The following is a 25,075-nucleotide window of genomic DNA, read 5'->3' on the forward strand; positions in this document are numbered from 1 at the left end:
TGCTACCGAATTTGTGGGCATCCGTTAGGACCTGCCTTTGTCGCAAGTGCTGTTCCGCTTGTTGTGGACCCTTGCTGGCCATTCTCCTGCTCCTCAGTGCCCCTGCGGTGTGGCTTCCCAAGGACCCTGTTCAAGCATCTCATCTACTCTGTCTGTGTCTGTGTGCTGTCATTCGCTCACTCAGAGCCCCTGCCATGAGGTATCCCAAGGACACTGCATGAGCAGCTCATCTACATAACGTAACTCTTTTCTTTTGGGTAGTTTTCTTGGGTTTCTACTGCCATGCTGCCTACTGTTCCAATATCAGAGGCTCCTCACCCTTTTCTCTTTGCCCTGCTCACAAGAAACCCAGCTTTTCTAGGACTCCCACCACGTTAAGTATGAACATGTCCATCCCCACACCCATCAGGTGTACCCCGTCTTCCAGGTGGTGCCCAGGGGACCTCAAGTTAATGTAGCCATGTCTCACAAAACCCCAGCTATTGGCCCTGCATATTTTTGCCATGGTGATGTTCAATCTGTGTCTGGATTTCTCGACTGCTCCCTGGTCTCTGCCCCCCCTCCATGCCCTGCGCACTATTATTTCTGACCAAATTACCTAGGCCGGGTGGATTAACCTGGCAAGAGATTCAAGATCTACCATAATTTTCCCCAGGAGGTATCTCCTCCCTATTGCGGCTAGGTCATTGCCCCGAGATGCACCACTAACGCATCTGGCCCATGGCCCGCTGCAGCGCCGTTTGTACTTTGGGGAATAGCTGGTCCCATTTCACCCAGATTGGCCCAGCCAGGTCACCTCCATGTTCCGGAGCCAGATCCCCTTGAACTGCGATGTGCCACCGCCCACTGCTGTGCCCAGGTTAGGTAGGAGCGCCCTACGATCAATACTTTCTTTTGACCTTCCGGCGGATCTGGATGGGGAGGTGGGTATGAAGCAGAGCTTATTAGATCGAGGGAGTATGTACTGTTTGAAGGTGCTCGATGCCCAACGCCCCACTGCCTTGATTCGCTCAGAGCCAAAACCTAGGCCCACCGCTGTGGTTACTGCCCCTATGCGGAAGTAATGGAAACCGAACTCCATTGGCGTGAAGCCCGCCTTTACAAGTTTATGAACTGGAAACAGCTGAGGCATGAACCATTGTGCAGGCCCATCCTTCAGCATATAATCTCGTACTAGACACACTGGGTAGCAGGTTTTGTCTCTGATACATTCGATCCTAGTGTACTTCCCTTTGCCGCTTGGTCCGTTTTGGATAGGCACGGTGGGTTACCATGTGCACTGTTCCCATTACCACGTCTGCTTTGTGTAAGCATGCGGTTCCCGGGGTGCCCCCACCCTGGGCCACTATGTCACGGACCCTGTATGCCCTGAAGAATGCAAGCGCAAATGCCGCCTTGAATACTTTCATCTCCTGCTCCCCGATGCACACCTCCTCTGCTGCGCGGATTGCCTTTTTTAGGACAGCAAAATCAGTGGGCCTTCTGCTGTCCCCTGTTCTGGGCTGCAGTCTACCCCAATCTTTCATGGCCATCCTGCAGTAAAAGGACCCCGTGGGGTCCTTCCCTGTTGCTAGTTTGCAATAGTAAGCCACTGCGTTCAGGTGTGCCTGAGCTCAGGATTTGGTTTTCCCTTCCTGAAATGCCCACTCTATAAATGTGGTCACCTTGTCTAGCCCTACCATTTGTATTACTTTGCTGCCAGTTATGGTGGCAAATATTGCCTAGCACTTACGATAGCAGCTCTTGGTCTTAGGGGCCAGCGCGCTGTCCAATAATGTTCTCATCCCGAGTCCACCAACTCCCATAGTCCCTCTGGCACTGGTGTCATGACTTGGTCCACCTCTGGTGCAAGCTCCCTGAACCTGTCCCACTGGAAACGAGAAATGGAATCAGCCATTGAGTTGTCCAGCCCTGCAATGTGCCTTGCCCTAACCACTATGTTTGCTGTCAGCTGTCTCTCTACTAATTTATGAAATAATCTGACCACTGATCTTGCTGTACCTGGGTTGATTGCTTTTACCACCACATGGTTGTCTGACCACAGGATTATCTGTCTGTTGGCCAGCTCGGGGCCCTATATGGTTAATGCCACTACAGTAGAGAATAGTTCCAACAAGGTGAAGTTGCCAGTGGTCCCATTCTGGAACCACCTGGCTGGCCAGGCTGCTGCTGCCTATGCTGACCCTAGGATGGCCTCAAAACCGTAGACACCCGCAGCGTCGGTGTAGAGTTCCAATTGGTCAGCCCGGACCCATGGTTCCCACCATATTAGAGTGCTGTTAAAGTTGGTGAGGAAATGTTCCCACTGTCCCAGGTCCTCCTTCACACCTTGTGTAAGGCGGGCCCTGTGGTGTGTCTGTCACTGACCCTTAGTCAACCAGGCCAGGTGCCTAGCAAAGAGGTGCTTTGCCTGTATTACTCTGGTCGTGAAGTTCAGTTTGCCTAGCAACTGCTGTATCTCGTCTAGTGTCGCCTTTTTCTGTTGCAATAGCTGCTGTATGATTTGACATAGCTCAGTGACCTTCTCCTGAGGTAGTCTGCATGTCCTGGCCACAGAGTCTAGTTCTCTCACCAGGAAGGACAGTCTGGTGGTTGGGCCCTCTGTTTTCTCCTGTGCTTGCGGAACTCCAATGTCCTTTGCTATGTCCACAAATAGGAGGAGGAAGTCAGCACATTCCCCTGTTCCATCCTCCCAATGAACAGGTAGTCATCTAAGTAGTGGACCTGTGACCTGTCCCCCTGCAGTGTGGTGCGTCTCCAGTTCCTATTCCAGAAAACGGCTAAAGGATTCAAAGTAAGTGCAGGATATGGAACATCCCATGGGTAGGCATTTGTCATAATAATACTCCCTGTGTAGCTGGAAACCAAGTAGGTGGTAACTGTTTGGATGCACTGACAGCAAACAAAATGCTGACTCTATATATTTTGGGCAATAGTCCCCCTCCCCTGCTTGTCTGATTCGGTGTATCGTGTCGTCAAGAGAGGCGTAGGCTACCGAGCAGCTGCCTTGTTCCAACCAATCATTTATTGAATCCCTTTGTGGGTGCGACAGGTGGTGTATTAGCCTGAATTTGCCTGCTTCCTTCTTAGGTACCACGTCTAATGGTGAAACTATCCTGTTCGGTAGTAGAGGGGACAGGAATGGGCCGGCCACTCTGCCCTGCTGGACCTCTTTTTCCACCTTTTGTCTAGCTACCTCAGGGTTGTCTTGAACTGATTTTAGGTTGCGGTTATCCCGCTGGACCAAAGTCCTTTGTAAGGGATGGGAAAACCCTCCATGAACCCTTCTGCCAATTGTTGTTTGTCTGCCTTTTTTGGGTAGTTATTTAATAATGTTATCAGTCGACTCATGTTTATTGGAGTGGGCATTGCTTGTCCCCTGACCAGCACCTCCCCTCCCTCTCGGGTTGCCCCACCTTGGTCGTTACTTCTTTGGATTACCCTTCTTTCTGTTGGTATTTGCCCCTTGCATTTGTCTGGACTGGATGGCAGGGTGGTTATCCCACAAGACCCACATCTGTTTTAAACCTGCATGCATTCCCCCATTTGCATTCACCCTTGTCATACTTCCAACAAGAGGCCACTCGGGTTTTCCCTGTGCTCCCCCCTTTACCGCCCGACTAGCCCTTGCTCCTGAAACTTTGTTCCTGCCCTACAAATTTCCCTTTGAACCCTGAGGGATGGAAAGTGGGTTCCTGTAAGTCTAGGCCTTCCCTGCCCCCCACCATGTGGGTTGTGAAGTCCTCCATATACTGGCAGTCCCACTCCATTATTGGCCATGCCTGCATTTTTCCCCTTTAATCGTCATACCTCAACCAGACTCGTTCTTGTACTTCTGGTATCCTTCATGCACTTTCGTCCTATATAATATGAGCACTGCTGCACTCTAGGGGAACTTTTCTATGAACCCACATGCGAGAGTGCTGAAAGCTTTTAGGCAGTTGTCTCTTGTTTTTTCCACCCTGGGCTTGCTTCAGTTTTCTTAATCAGTACCAGTACGGTGAGGAGGAGGAGGAGGGCAGCTCAGGGACACCGTGGTTAAGAGGTAAGTGGTTTTAACTTAATTTTTTTATTACTATTATCTTACTTCTTAATAGGGAGGTGGAAGCGGGGCTGGCCAACTCTGCTCCGCTGCAGAGTGTGCGGAGATTTGCCTTCTCTGCGAAACGCGGAGAAGGCAAATCTCCTCACACTCTGTGGGCGAAGCGGAGCTCTCCACCCGGGGTTATTCCTTAATTGGCCTCCTCACCCGAGCCTCTGATACTACAGCCAGGTGTGCCACACTAGGGGAATCCTCTTTCCCCGCCATCCTCAGTTGAAGAAAAAGGCTCCTTGCCCTTTAATTCAATAATGCCCCACTAAGTGGCGCGGCCGGCTCGCTCCCGCCTTGCTGCGAGATGCCCTGCCTCCCTTGGGTGCCTGTGGAAGAGGTAGGCTGGACTGCTGCTCCCCTGGTTCCATTTGGTGCCGGCTCCTCTCGGGCTTCTTGATTGCCCACGCCTCTTCACAGACCCAGATTGCGGTGGGGGATCTCTATGCTCTCAACCCCCTGCCACCTTGGGCTGCCACAATCCCCACTTCTCCTGGCTCAGCCTCCGGTGCTGGGTCGCACTTGCCGTCACCGCATCGCAGTGTGAGGACCGGTTCCCGCTGGCTCCAGTCCAAACCCCGTGGTTGCCTCTGTGCCCGTTCCGCAATCCACCGATTACTGCTGGGCCGATGCCCTGGAGTCATCCTTAGGCGCTGCCGACCTCCGCTGCTCCACAGGCTCATCGTCGCTACAGGCTCTTTCCGGGGTCATAGGTGATCCCGGCAAAAGGTAACCTTCCGATTCTTTGTGGGGGGGTTCATGTGCCTAGTCCGGGTTCGCCACCCCTTTTTGAACCCCCGGCCGCTTGCCACCTCCTCCCCTGATTGGATGGCTAGTGGTTGGCTTGCGGGGTGACCAATCTGGTGTGCCCCCATTTTCACGGGCTTGCTGGGGAGGGTCCCGCCCCCGGAAGGCGTTGAACACGGGCCCCTACGGGGTCTGGCTTCCGCTCCCCGGCCCCTGCTTCAATCTGCGGTATGTGTACTTGAGCATTCAATACATACACTGTTGCAAATGCTTGGGATTCCTAACACAATACAATAGGGGTTGTAACATGTATTGAACAGGAGTAACGAAAGTATCACGTATAACATACACAACCAATAACTGATCGATACAGTTTATAGATGATAGTAATTGCATTGTAAGAACAAAAAGGATAAGTAACATACACAAACGATAACAGATCAATGAATATATGCAGTGGACACAATGCCTGTAACAGGGTATGTTGTAGCCCTTATCGAAAGAAAAGGCTCAAACTCTCTTGAACTATGCACCTGGACTCTGCCTGCTGTGAATTGTAACCAGTGGTGGTCCAAGCATGTAAGCGCAGTTGGGCGGTGGGGCAGGGTGGGGGCGTCAACATATACCAGGCTAGGGCAAATTCAATAAATAAATAAATTCTATTCCGTCGTCTGTCAACATCCCCTCCTGGCCAGCCCCCCCCTCTCCGCCCCACTGCACGGACCACTGCTGGATCTACCCCCCAAGTGATGCCCCTCCAGGAGCCAAGTGATGCAAAGCCTTGAAAAGCCTTGACGCTCATCTTCATTAGAAGTGACGCAACTTGATGCAAAGCCTTGCAAACCCTCACCACAATCCCGCAATCAGGAACCACAATCCTAGTCAAGGTGAGTGTATCACACACTAAAAATGTACCTGTGCTCACCCTCTGGTAGCTTGGCACAGAGCAGTAAGGATATACAAAAGAGGCAATGTGTAAAGTATTTGTGCATAAACACACAGTAACAGTGAAAACACCACAAAAGTACTCCACACAAGTTTTGAAAAATAGCCAATATTTATCTGAGAAAACCAAGACAGAAATGACCAAAATGAAACATACACACGGCAAGATATGATTTTTGCAAGATGAAATCAAAATGCAGTGCTTAGAAAAGAATAGCTCCATTTGGGGCTATTTGGTCACGCTTGACCGCCATATGCAAATCAGCCTTGACCCTGTGCCTCATGGGAACAGTCCAGCCCGAACTTCCAAGCCATGTCTTTCCTGGACCGGAATCAAGCATCCTAGGACCGATTTCTGGCATTACAGTGGGATGGGTATGCTCAGATGTGGGTCCCATTCTTTGTTCGCCCTAAGTTAGCAGGGTATGCTCAGACGTGAGTCCCTTGCTCACTTTGCCACTGGATTCAAGCAACCCCGGCTGAAGACGGCTGTAATGCCAGAAACCGGTCCTGGGAAGCTTGATTCTGGTCCAGGGAACACATGGCTTGGCAGTTCGGGCTGGACTGTTCCCATGATGCACAGCGTCAGACTGATTTGCATATGGCCATGTCTGAACTGGGGTGACGGAGTGAGCTAAAAAACGGTGATGGATTAAACCCAGATCAGTTGACTGGGGGTGAGTGTTTGAATTGTCAAAGCTCTGTCCATCATCCCCTTTGGTTTTTCTTTGTTCGCCCTAAGTTGGCAGGGTATGCTCAGACGTGAGTCCCTTGCTCACTTTGCCACTGGATTCAAGCAAGCCCTGCTGAAGACGGCTGTGATGCCAGAAACTGGTCCTGGGAAGCTTGATTCAGGTCCAGGGAAGACATGGCTTGGCAGTTCAGGCTGGTCTGTTCCCATGAGGCACAGGGTCAGACTGATTTGCATATGGCCATGTCTGAACTGGGGTGACGGAGTGAGCTAAAGAACGGTGATGGATTAAACCCAGATCAGTTGACTGGGGTGAGTGTTTGTATTGTCAACGCTCCGTCCATCATCCCCTTTGGTTTTTCTTTGTTCGCCCTAAGTTGGCAGGGTATGCTTAGACGTGAGTCCCTTGCTCACTTTGCCACTGGATTCAAGCAAGCCCGGCTGAAGACGGCTGTAATGCCAGAAACCGGCCCTGGGAAGCTTGATTCCGGTCCAGGGAAGACATGGCTTGGCAGTTCGGGCTGGACTGTTACCATGAGGCACAGGGTCAGACTGATTTGCATATGGCCATGTCTGAACTGGGGTGGCGGAGTGAGCTAAAGACCGGTGAAGGATTAAACTCAGATCAGTTGACTGGGGGTGAGTGTTTGTATTGTCAACACTCCGTCCATCATCCCCTTTGGTTTTTCTTTGTTCGCCCTAAGTTAGCAGAGTATGCTCAGACGTGAGTCCCTTGCTCACTTTGCCACTAGATTCAAGCAAGCCCGGCTGAAGACGGCTGTAATGCCAGAAACCAGTCCTGGGAAGCTTGATTCTGGTCCAAGGAAGACATGGCTTGGCAGTTCGGGCTGGACTGTTCCCATGAGGCACAGGGTCAGACTGATTTGCATATGGCCATGTCTGAATTGGGGTGGTGGAGTGAGCTAGAGAACTGTGATGGATTATACCCAGATCAGTTGACTGGGGTGAGTGTTTGTATTGTCAACGCTCCGTCCATCATCGCCTTTGGTTTTTCTATCTTCCTAAAAGTGACATTTTCAGACCTAGAAATTTCAAAACAAACGTTACTAAAATATATGTTTTTTAATTGTGAGTCCAGAGACACCAAACGTACTCTTACTAGTTTTTCCCAATCAGAAATTACACTTGTAAGATGTTGCAAGGCAGCTCCAATGATAACCTATGGGAGAGATAGGCCTTGCTGTAGTGAAAACCAAATGTAGCAGTTTTTCACTACCAGGACATGTAAAACTCCAAAGTGCATGTCCTATTTTTTAAATACGCTGTACCCTGCCCATTTAGCTACCTAGGGTCTATGTTAGGGGTGCCTTATATGTAATAAACTCTTTTACAAGTGGGGTTTTGTCCAACAATGTGACCGGGTAGGACAATATTCAAGAAGAAAGAAGAGGAGGACCCGGTTACTGATTTAACTTCTGCTATCTTTTTTATTTAGAGCAGAGTGACACACTAAGGTAGTTAATCCTTAGATATGTGTGTTTATTTTGAATGGATGAAAAAAAGGAAAAATGCATCAATTTACATATTCATGACAGTCCGAAGATTTACTCACTGTCCTGCACATGGGCACATATATTTACAAATATTTACAAGTGAATACATATATACATTACTATACGAAACAGAACGAAATATTTTTTGACATTTGTGACAATCCAAAACAACAATATTCGACAAATAAGTGACTATTTCATGAAAGTACCCTGTCCACTATTTCTTTGTCAGGCCACTGACATGCAATTATTTTCCTATATTTTGGCCTGATAGCGCAAAGGCGAGTGTTACATTAAGCATTCAATTGTATTTCATTGTGTGAAGAGCAAAGCCTTATGCGCAAAAAAAGGGGCATTCGGATTTAAGACGAATGAGGACGCCTGTGGGCCAGAACGCCTGTGAGCCGACGCGTTTCCGAGCCTGTCTGTCTACTTGTTCAGGCTCTTCTTCAGGGCTTCGGGGCTGGGTACCTATGTAAATATAAGTGAGGGGCATATTAGACTTGGGACCCTTACTTATGTTGTCACTAACGTAATTAAACTGACATTATTTTTACCTTGTAGCTCAATTTGACACTTTGATTTCTCATGTGTTCAATCTCTTGGAGGACTCCTTGTATTCTGCAATGAAAGCAGTGATATAATGTCTGTACTCAAAATGGAGTTTTGAAGTACTGTTTATTCCAAAATTTCAGAGCATCACTCACGTGATTTCAGGCAAGGCGTTTTCAACTAAGTGATGGATTTCAGTGTTTGAGGTTGACTGCCGCCGAGGCTGAAATGTCAACAAACGTGCGTTTTAGGGAATACTCGATCTTTTCAGTGGAAAGCAGATTTTTTAACATTAAACCACAGGTGATTGATCATATCTGCACTTACTTTTTTGTATTCAATTGAGCGCGGAGTGCCTGGCTTGTTGGGATTGGGACACCACCTCCTGTCTTTTTGGGGATTTTGGCGCTGTAAAGTGTAAATCACATTACCATTTAAAAGGACGTCCTTTTAAATGGTAATGTGATTTACACTTTACAGCGCCAAAATCCCCAAAAAAGACAGGAGGTGGTGTCCCAATCCCAACAAGCCAGGCACTCCGCGCTCAATTGAATACAAAAAAGTAAGTGCAGATATGATCAATCATCTGTGGTTTAATGTTAAAAAATCTGCTTTCCACTGAAAAGATCGAGTATTCCCTAAAACGCACGTTTGTTGACATTTCAGCCTCGGCGGCAGTCAACCTCAAACACTGAAATCCATCACTTAGTTGAAAACGCCTTGCCTGAAATCACGTGAGTGATGCTCTGAAATTTTGGAATAAACAGTACTTCAAAACTCCATTTTGAGTACAGACATTATATCACTGCTTTCATTGCAGAATACAAGGAGTCCTCCAAGAGATTGAACACATGAGAAATCAAAGTGTCAAATTGAGCTACAAGGTAAAAATAATGTCAGTTTAATTACGTTAGTGACAACATAAGTAAGGGTCCCAAGTCTAATATGCCCCTCACTTATATTTACATAGGTACCCAGCCCCGAAGCCCTGAAGAAGAGCCTGAACAAGTAGACAGACAGGCTCGGAAACGCGTCGGCTCACAGGCGTTCTGGCCCACAGGCGTCCTCATTCGTCTTAAATCCGAATGCCCCTTTTTTTGCGCATAAGGCTTTGCTCTTCACACAATGAAATACAATTGAATGCTTAATGTAACACTCGCCTTTGCGCTATCAGGCCAAAATATAGAAAAATAATTGCATGTCAGTGGCCTGACAAAGAAATAGTGGACAGGGTACTTTCATGAAATAGTCACTTATTTGTCGAATATTGTTGTTTTGGATTGTCACAAATGTCAAAAAATATTTCGTTCTGTTTCGTATAGTAATGTATATATGTATTCACTTGTAAATATTTGTAAATATATGTGCCCATGTGCAGGACAGTGAGTAAATCTTCGGACTGTCATGAATATGTAAATTGATGCATTTTTCCTTTTTTTCATCCATTCAAAATAAACACACATATCTAAGGATTAACTACCTTAGTGTGTCACTCTGCTCTAAATAAAAAAGATAGCAGAAGTTAAATCAGTAACCGGGTCCTCCTCTTCTTTCTTCTTATATGTAATAAAAGCACAAGTATGCTCCATCATCAACGGAAATCCGGCGGAGGCTATGGCAAGCTGTAGGGTCGTGGTTGCCCTGTCTGCGGTGCAGGTCGTGCTTGAGGATGGTGAGCTGATCGGGACGTGGGGACTCCAACAGCTGAAGAAGCTGCTGCCGCCATCTTGTGAAGCCCGGTTGGGACGCTGCGCCGATCAGACTTTGCCACTGGATGAATCCCCAGAATGGGGGTTGCGAATGAACTGTCAACCGAAAGAATATCAGCGCTATTAAGTGTAAACAGGGGGGAGCCATGGGAGGGGAGGACTGTTCCATTCTGCCCGATGTCCTGGGGCTGGCACGGGCTTTCCTAGCTGGCGAACCCATGCAGCAACCACAAGACGGGCGGCAGATTGCCATAGGCCCTCAGTGGAAATTAATAGTTTGATTTCACCAGGGACATAATTAAGCCTGGGCCTGGTATATATTCATCGTTGTGGGACTGAGAGGCAGCAATGAGCTGTTGAAGCCAGGCGCCTGACTTTAAAATGGCGCCTGGTTGAGACGCTTCATAAAAACGAAGGTAACATCACCCGCCTGGTGGCCCACAGAGCAATGGTAAACGGCAAAGGCCTATGCAGCACAAACATGGACTATCCTGTAATCTGCTGAGACACAAGAGGAGATAGTACATGCCCAAAACAAAAAAACTGAACAAAAAGAATGACTAGGAGCTACAGAATGGCTACTCCCTATCTATCCCCCATACAGCCTACCCATCAGGACACTTAAACTACAAACTTACCTCTGACTGTGGAGACCTAGCATTTTGACCGATGCCCGGTGGAGCTACCTGATAGCTAAAGAGGAGATGGGCTGGGGATTCCCCCCTCGGCTGTCACCTACCCAGCCGGACTTTGGGCAGACTTTCCTTTGTCTCTCCGTCGCAATCTCCCTCCTACCCCTTTACCCTACCCACTTTCCCACACTATGCTCCATTTATCCTTTACACTATGCTCTCTGAATGTTTTCCTGTTGAGACCTAGCTATTTGACCGATGACCGGTGAAGCTACCTGATAGCTATAGAGGAGATGGGCTGTGGACTTCCCCCTCGGCCGTCACCTACCCAGTCAGACTTTGGGCAGACTCTCCTTAGTCTCTCCATCCTATTTCCCTCATATTCCTTTACCCTACACCCTTTCCCTCCTAAGCTCCACATATTTCATCTTCCACGTTTTTAAAATGTTATTCTAGTAACTGACGTAATTTGTAACTTATGTAATTTTTTAACTTTGTAGACCCTCATGTAAAGCGCTCTGATATCTCCGGGTCTAGCCAGCGCTATATAAAACTCAAATAAATAAATAAAAATGAATAAAAGGTTTGGACCTGGCAAGTAGGTAACTTGCCAGGTCGAAATGGCAGTTTAAAACTGCACACATTAACTCTGCAGTGGCAGGCCTGAGACAGGTTAGAAGGGCCAATCATGTGGATGGCTCGGTGCTGCAAACCCACTAGTAGCATTTTATTTACAGGCCCTGAACAAATGTAGTGCACTGTTCTAGGGACTTGTCAAATATTCCAATCATGGAGAAACCAAATGCCATTACATTTTAGACACAGAGCACATGCACTTTAGCACTTGTCAGCAGTACGAATGCCCAGAGTCCTAAATCCAGCAAAAACAAATTCTGCACAGTCAAAACAGGAGTTCAGAAGGCAAAAAGTCAGGGGAAACCACACCAAACAGATGCCAGATCCAACACAAAGCCTAGAACCCAGAAAAAGGTTCAAGGTATTTGATGGGGCAGGGGCCATTAAGGATTGTGCCCAGGGACCATTTGAGATGTATTTCAAAGGCTCTATCCATAGCATGAATTGTGGAAAACGGCATGCGATGTAAGGGTCAGCAACACTGGGGCTGGCAATGGTAGCATGAAAGTGCTGCTCAAAATAGGATATTCTAGTTATTTGACCCAGGCAGATGTGAACATGGTCAAGCTATCTAATAAGATTGGTTAGAAAAACACCAAGTGGAAACCCCACACACAGGTCAAGGTTCAATACCAGCCTGCTGCACTTCCTCTGTGGTGTAGTAGAGGTAGGGTGTCAACAACCAGGTCTTTAAGGGGCAGCAGCTGTCACTTATGTAGCAAAATGGGGATTCATTAAGAGTTGGAGTTGTGAGTAGAGCAACTGTATACCATGTAGCTATGTGTGGACTTCTCTTAAAATTAAACAGGCATTGTATCTAGGACATTGCTTTGTGTTAAGATCCTATTGACACCCATGATGCTGCTCCATGTCAGGTGCCTACAATGAGTTTGGAATATGCAGTGAAGCACAGTTGTGTATTACATACCAATTGTACGCAATAGCTAGGACTAGTTGAATGGAATTTGTGTGTCAATTTGATGATGGACAAATGATTGTTCCCACTTTAGGGGGAAACTGTGATGCCCATTTCTGCTAGTTGTATCTGCTGCAATGTTTGGGGATGATGGCAAAATGCCTTAGTGAACTGCTCCCAGATGGTTGTGCTTAACTAATAGGGTCGCATATGATTCTCATGTGAATCTCTTGAGATATGGGTTGAAGTAATAATATGGTGTACAAAATAATGTATGGGCTTATTTAGAGTTTGCAGACAAGCTGCTCCATCACAAACATTGCTGATATCCCATCTGCTGCATTACAAGTGCATTATAACCTGATGAATTTGTAATGTGATGTACAGAATCTCGACTTTTTGACTGAGTGTCCCATTTTTCTGGGGTTTGCTTGATATATAAGAGGATTTTGCAACTTATTGATGATGTTCTTGTCCAGTCTTCATAAATGTAGACAATCTTGATGTAGTCACAGATTGTTACTCTTTCCATGAACCTTCTTTTACAACTGGTTATCTGCACTCTAATGAAATACATTCTCATCAGTCCCCTTCATGTAAGAATTGTAGTGTAATTTTATGGCATTCACAAGTATGTCTTGATATAAGAACAGGCCGGATATATAAATTACTATGGTTGTGCTCCCTTAATTCGTAATGAATGTGCCCTTGTTTTCAATGGTGATTCCCCACAATTAAAGCTTTTCTTGGAACATGCTTATATGCCCCTCCTTCATTATGAACAAATTTGTGGATGTTTGATTCTTAGGTCAAATTTGTTTCCACTTGGGATGGTGAAGAATTTCTTTAAGGGTAACATCTTTCTTGTTTGCTCAATGTGATATTGCCTTTTTGTATTTGGTAACTATAGATTTTAAACTATTTTGGCAAATTGATATTTGTATTAAGCAATTACACTTGATTCATGGTTACATCTCTGCTTTGTAGGGTCATCGTCAAGTAAAAACAGGAATCTAAAGAGTTTGTGGCCATTTCATATGGTTGATAATGGATTGCACAGCAGACCTAAATTTGACAGAGAAGAAGAGCTGATTGAATATATAATCAATGGATGAGTTGAAAAGAGAGTGGAACAGGGGGAAGAAAGGTGGAGGAAACGTGGAACATTGTGGTTAGGGTGGACGGTGCTTTGTGGGGCGAGGCCGGGCAGGGGTACAAAGAGGAACAGAGTATAAAGGAATATGTTTGGCTGGTGTTCTGGCAAAACAATTGCTTTGAGAGGGAGTGACAGGATTCTGAAATGAGCTCAGCTGTAATATCAGAGGCTAATAGGTGCACTGCTAAATGGGCACTTATTGGCTTCAAATCTGTTATGTTATGCAGATTTGTAGAGCTCACTAATCACCTTTGACGATATCCAGGTGCTTGAGCAGGTGAGTGGGCATAGGATCCCTACATAGGGCCTGATTACGAGGGCAAAGGCCCGCCACCAACAGCCTGTTGTCCCTATCCTCAGGATGATGGCGATGGACAGAAGTCCATCCGCCATTGTAATCAGGCCCCTAGGTATTTTAAGTGCCAGGTATTCAGCTTTCTGCAGACCTTAAGAAGTGAGAAGGAGGCCCTGATGTGCTGAGGGAGATTGTTCCATGTTTTGGGTCTAATGAAGGAGAACAAGCGACCTCCTGCTTTGTTTAAGTGAATGTGGGGAGTTGTGTGCGAGTGAGAGTGAAACTGCATGGGACTGTTAAGGTATGCTGGTCTATTGCTGTGTAGGGCTGTGTACGTAAAAGTGAGCAGCTCAAATTGGCTGCATTTGTGCATGTGGAGCCAGTTGAGCTCCTTGAGGTGCATTGCAATGTGGGTGCAGAGTGGGAGGTCTATTATTAGTTTTGCAATAGCATTCTGGATGGTATGTAGTCTTTGTAGGAGCTGTTTGGAGATTCAAATGTAGAGTAGTTGCCATAGTCGAGCTTGCTTTTGATGAGTTCCTGGGTTATAGTCCATCTGGTGTTCTGTGGAAGTCACCTGAAGATCTTTTGTAGTGATGGAGCGAGGTTCAGAATGATATTTTGTTCTGACTCGCAAAGTTAAACTTCCATAAAACAGTAACCGTATTAACTGGTTTGTGATGAATTATTAACCAACTTAGTTTTAAAATGCATTTACATCAGAAACACGAGGGACTAAATCATGTGCTCTTTGTTGCAAAAGCAAGTGCGTATAAAATAATAAACTAACTTTGTCTATTGTCTTTGTCAGTATTAAATGCGGCTGTTTAACTAATGGCACGTGCTTATTTGTGTGCTTATGTTAAGTCTTTACGTCTTTATGTGGCATAAGTTCGTGGAGAATCCTGCGGCCTATAAGAAGAAGGTAGATATGAAATGCAGCTTTGTGTGCACAGCTAGGTAACATAAATTAATGGGTTAATTATTAGCAAAGGGGTGGGTAACAGAATGGGTCTCAATTCTCTAATTAATTGATGTCTTGTGTTTGTTTAAATAATAGTTTTCGAGTGAGGCCTAAAGGGTACATTGAAAAGATGACGTTTTCAAGTCTTGTCTAGAAAGAGCCCTGCATGGAAGTGGAAACTTTTACCACGTTGACAAGTTTTGCAAATTCAAATGTACTGTGCCAAACGTGCTCTTGGAAAGACAGATTCAAGGACAGGAAGCGGCAAAGTTTGCCAAGCTAAGGAAGTCACGAACTGTAACTCGTGAAATGTTTCATTTTCGAGGAAGCCAAAAATCATGTAAAACAGTGGACAATAGAGTCAAAGAAAAGGCTCGATTTGGGCATGGAGCTGTGATGACACATAATGGACTGACATCAGTCAGCCAATGAGGACACTGGATGGCAAAGAAAATTGTACAATTTAGTGAGATTAGCTAGACAGAAAGGTATAAAACTTGGCCCCCATGGGCAGGAGGGCGCTTCTCGCTTTCCGATTCCTGAAGGGCGTGACGTGCTGTTGGACTCTTTGGCGCACGTAAGGATAATAGGCTTAAATGACTTTCTTTTTAGTTGAAGTGAGATTTAGACAGGGAAATAGAATTTAGGGAATGGAAACTGTTATTTTCTATAATTCATGCTAACTGATTTGCCTTTCAAGTGTCGGTCTATTATGCTTTCCCCTTAATAAACGCTGCTTACATTTTGCTAATAAAATAAAGATTTTTTAATGAAAATGCTCTTTCCTGAATAATAAAGTTAATAAAAATAGATTTTGAAACGACAAACTGATCTTGTTTATTCATGGTCTAGTTACCATCAGCTGATCCATTTACCTAAGTGACTTAATTAAAATGATATATGATTTAAACCATGGTAAGAAATGATAAACTGCAGTTGTATATAAAATTGTAAATAGTTTGTGAATAGTCCTTTTAATTAGGTCACATGATTCAGTTGCCCAAAAATTCTCTCGTTGGTATATGGGCCTTATGAGTGTTATATGATTAATGGTGAGTATTTTGGAGTTAGGTAGCGTTGGTGAGACAGTTTTCCTTAGGGGCGCTGGATCAGTAGCATTTGTGGGATGTAGAAGCAGGAGGTGCTCACTGCATTGACTTGTGTTGTCATGGCGAGTTTATCGTCTAGGATGATCGCCAGGTTTTTTGCATTGTTGGTGGGTGGTCCTAGATCTGACGACCACAAGATGGAGTCCCATTTAGAGGCCCTGTTTCCGAAGATCAGAACTTCTGTCTTGTCAGAATTGAGTTTCAAGCATCCAGTCTGCTACCATGGTGTAGGCGTGGGAGAAGGGACGACCGAGGCACCAGGTATAGATGGTAATGAAGGTTTTATTTTTCATGTGCTTTTATATACAAAAGTCTTTCTTCTTCTCTGTGTCAGGCGGTCACGGGACGGTGCGCCGGGATCCGTGGCGGTTATCTTGTCTTCTACTGGTTTCTGTTCGGTCTTGGGGGCGTGTCGAGGAACCCAGGCCAGCTCACCCACATGGAAGAGACCAGAAAAGGGATGTCGTTAGTTCAGGTTCTATCCCAGTCTTGCACCTTAGGGGGCCGGGGTAGTGAGGAAATACCCTTGTGTACAGTGCTTTTGAACTCAGTGCTATTTAACTCAGTGCACGGTGAGTGGAGGTTGGGGTAGGAGGTGAGGTACAGGGTTGGAAAGGGGAATGGAGGAGGGGACGGTCAAACAACGGGGAGGAAACAAACAAGGGCTTTGTACACCTATTTACACGTGAGCACTCCGGCTCCCCACCCAGGCTGCCCAACGCCGCCGTACCTGTGACTGCCACACTCCTCCCTCGGGAGTGTGGCCCGGCGGATCACGGGGTCGTTGGCCTCCTGGCTCTCCTTCTTTCACCGACTTCACGACGCCTCCTCGATGTTCCTTCGGGTTCTTCTCCTCTTCGTCTCCGTCTTTTTCTCCACTCTCCACCGTCTCGTCTTCCTCCTTCCGCTCTCCCGGGGTGTAAACACACCCTCCGTACATCACTTCCTGGCATATGGCCATTCCGGCCGGGTTGACGTCATCAGGGGGTGCTGCCTCCTCTTCGGAAGCGTAGGCCCAGTTAAAGGGGCCGCTGCTGTCGTCATGTGCATCACTATCGTAGTGCTTGTTTCTCCACGGGTCAGTCTGTAATGGAGAAGGGGTTGCAGGGTCAGCGGGGCGCGGACACCACCATTCCCCCTGGTCCAGCCCTCCTCCCGCTCCCCCGTTACACATGGTCATGCAGTTGGTGAATTTGGTTCTGTACATGGTTGTATTGTCTGTCAGGGAGAGGATGAGTCAGGTATCATCACCGTATGAGATGATGGAGATGCCTTGGTATCGGATGATGTTGGCTTGCGGATTATGTATATATTGAAACTACTTCTGTTGTTAATAGGGATAAATAGGTGTGAAGAAGAAAGAGAGTCCTCAGTTGCATGAGAAAGTAAAGCTCATTTACTACAAGTAGTTCTTGTTGAAAAGGACTCAAAGTAATTTTCCCTGACTAGTAAACTTACAAGTTTACTGTAAGTGAACTCATTATATGCCCAATGTTTGGATAACTCACTGTTATCGTTTTTAATATTTACACATATAGGCGTTTTTAGAGGTTACACAGCAGACTTTACATCCGAAAATGTGGTGGAGCCTTACCTCTGTCTCAGTGGCGGAGTAACATTTGCTATTCCATCCTCTTTGCAGTGATTATTAGGTCTGACGCAGAGACAGCTTTAGCTGCTCTTGCCAGCGTCATGTAATTTAAAAAAGTCACAAATTAGAAAATATATACATAAATACAGATATAGAGGGGCCCTAGGTAAGACATCTTACTCCTCTAGTCCTTTCAACTGTTAGTCATATTTTGCTTACACCCACTGCAGAATACAGCATTAGGCAAAGTGTCAGAAAACGTCTTCCCTTGGCTTTCTCACTCTGTGACTGACAGCATTATCCTTAACACCAGAGCACATCTGCTTATAAAGAAGTTCACTTCAGTGCCAGGACTGATGGGCAAATAATGTACTTTTTTTCCATTCTTTATCCTTTTTTATTTTTTAGTCACCCTTCCGTGTTTAAGCTACGTCTTCAGGATAAAGTCATTGAATGCCAATAGTACATTTTCTCTTTCCAATAAGAATAATATTTTCTGTCTTTTGCATTAAAACTGAACAACGTTTGTATGCCATTTCTAAGTACGCTTGTCTGCTAGGAAGCTCCTGCCCTGTTTTATGAAAATTGTATGCAATTATTTTTAATTTATAATTGTAAATGCAAGTCTATATCCACTTCCGGGAAACCAATAAGACTCGGGGGTATCAAACAGCCACTCCTTTTCAGGAAAGTAAGGAGAGCAGCACTTGGTAAAGAAACATTCACCAATCAAAGATATCAAGATATATCATTTGGGAAGACATAAGCTTGGAAACTTTGGGAAATAGAGCAGTAGAGGTTAGGAAGCCCCTTTCTGTCAGAGGATGTCTTAATCCTTCTGGGCCATAGAACTTTCAACCCTGGAGCAAAAGAGGCACTATCAGTTAAAAGAGGCTTCAGAGATGGTAGCCGATTTTTCAAAAAAGAGGTTGTTGAGTTGCTACCATTTTGATCTAGTTTGCACCCTTTTTGGCAGCACTGCACTTTTTTTTCTCATTCCACAGTTCCCCCATAAAGTGTGACGCATTAGGTTGGTGTTTGGATTTTTTCCCTTCCCTCTCTGTGTTGCTGCAGTTACCATCTTTGATGACAGAGCCATTACACTACCTCCAACAGCCCGCTCAGTTCCCTGGCAAGGCACGAAGATGCACCTGACTCAAGGCTTACCATTATTTTTGGGTCTCCAGGTGAATCCTAGTAGCTTGCCATAGCATAACCTGTTACCTAATGTGGTAAGCCACAATTCTTGTGCGCCTTTTGAGTAATTAATAAATAACTGTTTTGCAATCAAGTTATCTGTGGTTATATTACTATGTAGAAACACAAATTTTCTAGGAGGTTCGATTGACATCCCTAAGATTACTGGGTTCCATCACAGAGCGAAAACATTACCTATAGTTCTCTCCTCTTCTGCTTTTCCTCCTTGGTAGCAGAATCCTGGTCTTGCATATTATACCAGCATGGACGAATCTGTTGTGGGGAGGGAGCACAATCACCTCTAATCCTTCTGAACCACAAGTCTTGAGTTCAGACAGCTGCCACATTTTGGTAGCACCATAGTTTTTTTCTATTTCTTTTTGTAACCTATGCCTATACAAATTTGCAACCACATCTCGATCTTGTATCTCGATCTTGCCAAGTACTGATCTACTGGCTTGGCCAATGCTAATTGCACCAGAGTAGTTTCACTCATTGTAAAATTACTCCATCTTTGTGACAGATGGGGCCGTTTACAGTACCATTTTTGGGGATTTGGAATGCACACCAACAGTAGGGAATACATTGTTATCCCAACATCTCATGTTTTGTACGTACTGGGTGTTGTTTTCAAGTTTGATAAGAAAACATAACATGTTTTCAGGTGGAAGTGCGCCACTCTTTCCTTCGCAGTATTTCATGAAGCAATTACCAAGAAACATGGTAGAAGATTGGCCGTATTAGATTGGACTTGTGCAGTGTGTAGTCCTTTAATATACCTGAGTCCACTCTGATTGACAATATAGTTTTTATCTCAATTACTGTACTCTGACCAGCGTGAAAAATGTTGTTTCTTTTATTTATTTATTTTATTTAGAGTTTTCTATAGTGCGAACTTGACCCAGCGTAGGGTATCAGTGCGCTTTACAGTAGCGTTTCATCAGTCCTTAATGTTTTACAATACAGTTTAGCATATATACATATATACTTACCATGACCCCTGTCCTTCCGATAGAACACATACGCTGGAGCAGAGCTGATCTGCTGTCCCTTCGCAATAGGTGTGCTAGCAACTTTTGCCCGCACAGTATGAGCGTGGAAAAGAACTCTGGTTGCAGCCACTGCCAGTTCACGTTTGACCTGTCTAAAAAGACTAAAAGGGAGCACTACAAGCTGATCTGTGGCTTGTTGAATGTCCGGTCGCTAAGCAAGCACAGACTAGATATTTACGATCTCCTTAGGGAAAAACAATGGGATTTAGTTTTTCTCACGGAGACATGGCTGGACTGTGACTCCTCCCCAGAGGCCCTGGAAGCCATCCCGGAGGGCTATACCCTTGTAAGGCAAGATAGACCGAAGGGCAGAGGTGGAGGAATAGCCATTGTTGCAAGGCAGGGCTTACGCATTGGAGCAGACTGTGGTCTCAGATAGTGAGACGGGTGCGTTCTCCATTCAAGTTAACGGGGGGTACACTGTGAAGGACCTCTTGATATACAGGCCTCCTGGCCCATCAGCCAGATTTGTGGATAGCCTGGTTGAAAGTGTTACAGAGGCAGCCCTACGCACGGATAAGTTCCTGGTGTTGGGTGACCTCAACTTACACTTGGACGATCCTGTTGACAAGGTGGCAGGGGACCTATGTAAAGAGCTGAGTGCGCTCCAGCTCGAGCTGATAGGTGAATTTCCTACCCATCAACGGGGCCACTTGTTGGACCCTATTTTTGCCAACTGGGGACAAGTGGAGGCCTTGACCCCCGTACCTATCCCCTGGTCGGACCACTATCTGGGGCCCTTCTGGATCTCTATTCCGGGAGCTAGAGCATCGGAAAAGGTAGCACTGCATCGCCCGAGTCGGAGATGGGCTGACTTTTCCCTTGCCAGGTTTAATGAGGCTCTCTTGGTGGGGGACGGACCAGGGGGAGAGGATGTGGAAGAAGTTAATAATAACTTGGACCAGCGCATTTTAGCTGCCCTGGACCAAGTTGCCCCGCTCGCCCAGATTAAAACAGAGGGACGTGCACTGAAAACGGCATCTTGGTTTAATGAAGAGGTGCGCATGGCCAAGATCGCGTGTAAACGTGCAGAAAGGAGGTGGAGAGTAGATTTCGCCACTCCGGCCAGAATGGCCTATGTTTCAAGTAGGCGCAGCTACCACAGACTAATCCGAAAGGCTAAAAAGGTGTATTACGACACCAGGATTGGGGAAGCTGAGAACTCCTCGAAGGAATTGTTTTTAATATACAAATCCCTTTCGGTGGGGAAGCCTGCAGCAGTCCCAGAAGAATTCTGCACGGTGGACAACTGCAACCGAGTAGCGGTGTTTTTAGCCAATAAGGTAGCAACCATCTATTCAGCTTTCCCCAGCCGGGCCATCATAAACCTCGAGACTGTAGAGGTACTCGAGGTAAGGGGAGAACAACGGGTGCTAACAACACCCGTAACCCCACCTACTGAGAAACTCATCCAGATTTGTGGGTCAATTAAATCAGGCTCCCCTCGAGCCTCACTACACCCAGATGCCTGATGGGCAGTCTGCATGTCTTAGAGCCATATATCCGTCATCTCCTGGATATCTCGTTTGAGACCTACACTGTCCCAGATGCCTGGAAACGAGCGGTAGTTCTTCCTCTCCAAAAGAAGCCCAATATCAGCTACGATAGGTTAGACAATCTTCGCCCCATTTCTCTCTTGCCATACATGGCAAAGATTGCTGAAAAAATTGTAAACCTTCAGCTGATGGGCTTTGTAGAGGAAGCTTCCCTACTCCATGACTCTCAATTTGGCTTCCGCCCACGGCATTCTACGGAGTCAGCATTGCTCATGGCAGTAGAGTCTATACGGCAGGGAGTGGATGAGGGCCAAACTATGGCCCTGACCCCAGTACCTATCCCCTGGTCGGACCACTATCTGGTGCCCTTCTGGATCTCTATTCCGGGAGCTAGAGCATCGGAAAAGGTAGCACTGCATCGCCCGAGTCGGAGATGGGCTGACTTTTCCCTTCCCAGGTTTAATGAGGCTCTCATGGTGGGGGACGGACCAGGGGGAGAGGATGTGGAAGAAGTTAATAATAACTTGGACCAGCGCATTTTAGTTGATCTGGACCAAGTTGCCCCGCTCGCCCAGATTAAAACAGAGGGACGTGCACTGAAAACGGCATCTTGGTTTAATGAAGAGGTGCGCATGGCCAAGATCGCGTGTAAACGTGCAGAAAGGAGGTGGAGAGTAGATTTCGCCACTCAGGCCAGAATGGCCTATGTTTCAAGTAGGCGCAACTATCACCGACTAATCAGAAAGTTTAAAAAGGTGTATTACGACACCAGGATTGGGGAAGCTGAGAACTCGTCGAAGGAATTGTTTTTAATATACAAATCCCTTTCGGTGGGGAAGCCTGCAGCAGTCCCAGAAGAATTCTGCACGGTGGACAACTGCAACCGAGTAGCGGAGTTTTTTGCCAATAAGGTAGCAACCATCTATTCAGCTTTCCCCAGCCGGGCCATCATAGACCTCGAGACTGTAGAGGTACTCGAGGTAAGGGAAGAACAACGGGTGCTAACAACACTCGTAACCCCACCTACTGAGAAACTCATCCAGATTTGTGGGTCAATTAAATCAGGGTCCCCTCGAGACCCCACTACACCCAGACGCCTGATGGGCAGTCTGCATGTCTTAGAGCCATATATCCGTCATCTCCTGGATATCTCGTTTGAGACCTACACTGTCCCAGATGCCTGGAAACGAGCGGTAGTTCTTCCTCTCCAAAAGAAGCCCAATATCAGCTACGATAAGTTAGACAATCTTCGCCCCATTTCTCTCTTGCCATACATGGCAAAGATTGCTGAAAAAATTGTAAACCTTCAGCTGATGGGCTTTGTAGAGGAAGCTTCCCTACTCCATGACTCTCAATTTGGCTTCCGTCCACGGCATTCTACGGATTCAGCATTGCTCATGGCAGTAGAGTCTATACGGCAGGGAGTGGATGAGGGCCAAACTATGGCCCTGATCCTCTTGGACCTAAGCGCAGCATTTGACACTGTAGATCATTCCACCTTGCTACAGTGTCTGAATGACGGAGGGGTGTCAGGAGCTGCGCTTAGATGGATCCAGTCTTTCCTGTCAGGCAGATGCTTCCAAGTCCGCCAGGGAGATTGCTATTCTAGGGAGATTGGGTTGGGCCAGGGCGTGCCGCAGGGCTCGTCCCTGAGTCCGACCCTGTTCAATCTATATGTCTCCCCGCTGGCGGCCATTGTTGAAAGCTATGGACTACGTCTTGTGTCCCATGCCGACGACACGCAGCTGGTAATATCCCTCTCACGTGCACCTGGTCTAGTGGCGGACAAGTTCAGAGCCTGCATGCAAGAACTAGCAGCCTGGATGTCCGCCAACTGTCTGAAACTTAATGGCAGTAAGACCGAGGTGCTCGTGGTGGGGGGAAGCCCATCTGCTTGGTCGTCGGCGTGGTGGCCATCGTGCCTGGGAGAGGTATCTATTCCCTGCCAGGAGGTAAGGAACCTGGGGGTATGGCTGGATGTTGATCTCGCCTTTGGCTCCCAGGTTAGCCGAGTGGTGGGGACATGCTTCGGAGTTTTAAAAACTCTGAGGAAGGTCTTGGATCTCCTGCCCATCACAGCTCGCCGGACGCTGGTGCATGCTTTAGTCACCTCACGCCTGGATTACAGCAACTTGTTGTATCTGGGGGCCACGGGAAAGGCTCTCAACCGCCTCCAGGTGCTGCAAAATGCTGCCGCTCGCCTTGTCTTGAGGCTTCCTAGAAGATCTTCCTCCAGGGCAGCGCTCCAGGCTTTGCACTGGCTTCGGGTCAGGAGCAGGGTGGAATTCAAGGCTCTTGCCACATGTCACCGCATTCTGAGAGGCAAAGCCCCTGCCCCGCTACAGAGTCTGGTTACTTGGTACGAGCCTACAAGGAGTCTGCGCTCCTCCTGTATAGGACTTCTGAAAATCCCCAAAATAAAGAAAGCACGCATGGGGGGCAGATCATTCAGATATCTGGCCGCGAAGCGGTGGAATGACCTGCCGTCAGAACTACGTGTGGAGCATTCAGAATCCTTGTTTAGGCGGAAACTTAAGACTCATCTCTTCAGACGCTAAGTAACTGTGATGGCTGTTTAGACTGTTTACCCTACTTACCACAGCGCGGGGACACGCCTATGGGCGTAAACCAGGCGCTTTATAAAACTCCCTAATAATAATATTATAATAATATACATTCAGTGAAGCTATTGGCTTAAAAGAGTCTCTGAAGCTATTGGCTTAAAAGTGTTTAAATGCCATTTAATAGGGTGTGAGAATTTGGGAAATTCATTGACATTGAACAGACGCTTTAAAACTTTTCAAGGTTCGTTAATTGTGAAACTCTTGAAATTAAAAAAACAAAACAAAGTTAAAGGTAGCTTAATCAGCATAGAAGCAGCTGGAAATAATTCCCTCTGCTGCAAGGGGCTCAAGTGGGCTAGCAATGCTTGGCACCTGTTTCTTTGTGGGCCTTCACCTCAAGGGAATTACCTTCAATACCAACTCCATAATATTGTGCTACCTGAATATTGTGGACAAAATATTGATAATGGAATTATCAACAAAGTAAGTATATATAGCTAAGCATAGGTTTAGTTTACATAATGTCACATCTACGTACCATGACGAGAGGCACATTTTTGAAGTACATAGATGTGAAGTTAAGAATAGTGCATCTATACTACCTATAAGCAATTACCTTCTCAATATCTGGGTCCTCAATATGTTCAAGAATATAACCTGTGTTGGTGCTTTTTTGGATTAAAAGTGCCAATTAATGAATCAGGGCTATGTGTGAATCTTTAAAGATGAAAACCCAAACACAATTTTATGCATCCTATAGATTTCACATAGGAGAATTCACAAAGAAAATCTACATGATGAGACAAGGTTCAAAGCACAAACCATGAAGGTTTACTAAAATGTAAGAATTATCAAAGAAGGCAGAACGGTATGGTTAGGCAATCAATTGATCAAAATTACTCAGAGTGCAAATAAATGTAACTCAGCATAGGCAATGCAAGCTGATGCCTAATTTATTCAATGGTCAGAAACTGTTCATGGTCTAGCACAAAACAAATAAATAGTCAAAGTGCATTCTGTCATAAAGACTGCTCAAATAAAGGCAGGTGAGAAGAACATGTAAGAATATTTAAAGTACAGATCAATATAAGGCTTGACATAAAGTGTGCCTCTAAGGGAAAGCAAGGACAAATCTTGGCTCAACTCCCAAATGGAGAGTTTTTATGTGTTTTTAGACAGAGATATTGTTCTTTGACATAAAAGATACATATCATTAACC

Source organism: Lissotriton helveticus, chromosome 11 (genome assembly GCF_964261635.1).
Source record: "Lissotriton helveticus chromosome 11, aLisHel1.1, whole genome shotgun sequence".
Taxonomy (NCBI): domain Eukaryota; kingdom Metazoa; phylum Chordata; class Amphibia; order Caudata; family Salamandridae; genus Lissotriton; species Lissotriton helveticus.